The sequence below is a fragment of the Arachis ipaensis genome, chromosome B8 (genome assembly GCF_059453495.1).
Source record: "Arachis ipaensis isolate K30076 ecotype BB chromosome B8, ASM5945349v1, whole genome shotgun sequence".
Taxonomy (NCBI): Eukaryota; Viridiplantae; Streptophyta; class Magnoliopsida; order Fabales; family Fabaceae; genus Arachis; species Arachis ipaensis.
Genome location: NC_142443.1, coordinates 49,836,363 through 49,838,848, shown reverse-complemented (window position 1 = coordinate 49,838,848; position 2,486 = coordinate 49,836,363). Strand labels below are relative to the sequence as shown.

The 2,486-nt window shown below is 39.6% G+C and overlaps 1 non-coding gene across 1 annotated transcript; it reads right to left on the bottom strand.

Moving 5' to 3' along the window:
• Window positions 1-2,028: 2,028 nt before the first annotated feature.
• On the bottom strand, window positions 2,029-2,136 carry LOC148548026 (small nucleolar RNA R71). Its single transcript, XR_015898988.1, has one exon. It is a non-coding gene; the product is annotated as a small nucleolar RNA R71 (small nucleolar RNA).
• Between the last annotated feature and the right edge of the window lie 350 nt (window positions 2,137-2,486).

Below are 2,486 nucleotides of genomic sequence, written 5' to 3'. Positions count from 1 at the left end.
TTCAGTACATGTTTGAAAATTGCTTCCTAGAGACTTTAATTATTTAATTTTAATTCTCCTTTATTCCATTCGATGCCGTGATCTGTGTGTCAAGTGTTTCAGGGTTTATAGGGCATGAATGAGATGGAAATTGGAGAGGAAGCTAGCAAAAATGGAAGGAACACAAGAATTGGAGGAGATAACCAGCAAGAAGTGACGCGGTCGCATGGCTCACGCGACCGCGCGAAGGAGCACAAATCGCAGTGACGCGGCCGCATGGCTTGCGCGGCCGTGCGAATTGGAAAGCGCAAGTGACGCGGTAGCGTGGATGACACGAACGCGTGGAGAGGAAAAAGCGCAAGCGACGCGTCCGCATGGATGACGCGATCGCGTGACATGTGCGATCTGCATAATTTGCAGGATTCACTGGAGGTGATTTTGGACCTTATTTCGGCCCAGTTCTCGGCCCGGAACAGTAGACTAGAGTCAGAAAATATGCAGAAACAACAGACATTCATTCAGTAGTTTTAGATCTAGTTTTTTTCACTCTCTTAGGTTTTTCTCTCTAGTTTTAGGATTTTAATTTTCAATTGGCCTTAGCATTGGAACATTGAGAATAGTTATTTCCTCATCAAGACTTCATCATTCTAGTTTGTTCTCTTAACTTGGTTTTATTCTTCCATGTTCTTTGTTATGTTCAATTTTGTTATTCAGATGCTTTTATGATTAATTAATGCAAGGATTATTTCTTTTTAATTCAATTTCAATTCCAATAATCATGTCTTCTTTTAATTCCCTTTCATGTGCTATGGATTCTTTATTTACAATGTGTGAGTAGTTTCATTACTTGATGGGGAGTTGATTAAAAGGAACTCTTGAGTTGGAAGGATTGAAGGAAAAAATTGTAGTTGGGTTAAATGTTGGATTGCTATCCTGTCACCAACGCCAATCCCTTTGAACTAAGTGGGTTGTAACTCATGAACAGATCTGGCATTCCAACTTGTTTGACTTTCCCTTACCTAGTAAAGGATAACCAAACAGAGTAACCATTAATTATAAATCAATCTTAAAAATCACTCCATCAATGATAGAGATTCTAACTAATCAATTCCCAGTCTAGGCTTTTATTTATATTATTTAAAATTCATCAATCTAAATTCCAATTTACTTAGCTCAACTTCTTGGAACATCTGATTAATAAAATAGCACACTTTTGTGCAACTCGTTGGGAGACGACCTGGGACTTAAAACTCCCAGTAATTTTAATTTAAACTCTCTATGACATATTTCTAAATTGATAGGCAGATTTTCGGTGAGTTAAGAACTATACTTGCAACGTAACCATTTTAATAAATTTTTAATTCACCAGCTTCTGCGTCCCATCAATTTTTGGCGCTGTTACCGGGGAGTTGCAATAGAATGCTAATTTTATTAATTAGAATTTATTTATTTGCATTTTATTTAATTTTGCTACTATGAGCTGCATGTTTCTTCCGTCAAATGACGCGTTCACTTCCTGATCCGCGCTTGCTAATATTCGATCCTGAAATTGAAAGGACTATTTCACGAATAGGGCGAGAACAGCGTAGGTTAGCCCGCTCTGAGGGCGGATCTGAAAGTGAATCTGAGGAAGAAACCAGCCCCCGTTCTACTGATTTGGTTGTTTTACGTGCAGTAAACACGGCAGCTAGAAGAGTTATCATTCAGGAGGAAGGAGCTCCTGATTTTACAATGCAATCGTTTCAAGCACATCATCCAGCGGTAGCTACAGATTTTGAAATAAAGACCGCACTGTTAAATTTGATGCCCAAGTTTCATGGCCTACCTGCTTAAGAGCCTATCAAGCACTTGAGAGATTTCCAGGCAGCCTGTTCTACTGTCAGGCGTGATGGCACTGATGAAACTTCAATTCTGCTGAAAGCTTTTCCGTTCTCTCTTGAGGGAAAAGCAAGAGAGTGGTACTACACTCAACCTCTAGCAAATGTATTCAACTGGGATACACTCAGAAAGGAGTTTCTGGAGAAATTCTTTCCATCTAAAGTTACTAATAAACTGAGGAAGGATATCTCTACAATTATTCAGGATGACAATGAGACTCTCTTTGAATATTGGGAGCGCTTCAATAATCTTCTGGAAGCATGCCCCCACCATATGATTGACAAGATCATGCTACTCAGCTATATCACACAAGGTATGAGGCCCCAAGATAAGACCACATTGGAAAGTGCCAGCAATGGGTCTATGAAGAAGTATAAGACCACTGATGAAGCTTGGCAATTGATCAGTGATTTAGCTGAATCTACTCGGAACCACAGACAAAAGCAAGGCCGTTCAAAAGCCGTTGCAAAAGTATCTTCTGGCATAGAGACTGTTGCTCTAAATCAAAGCATCTGTGAGATGACCAACCTGCTAAAGCAAATGCAGTTGAATCAACAAGCTCAGCAAACTCAACCGCAGCAAAACCAACAACTAATCCTACAAAGAATTTGCAGAATTTGTGCTGATTA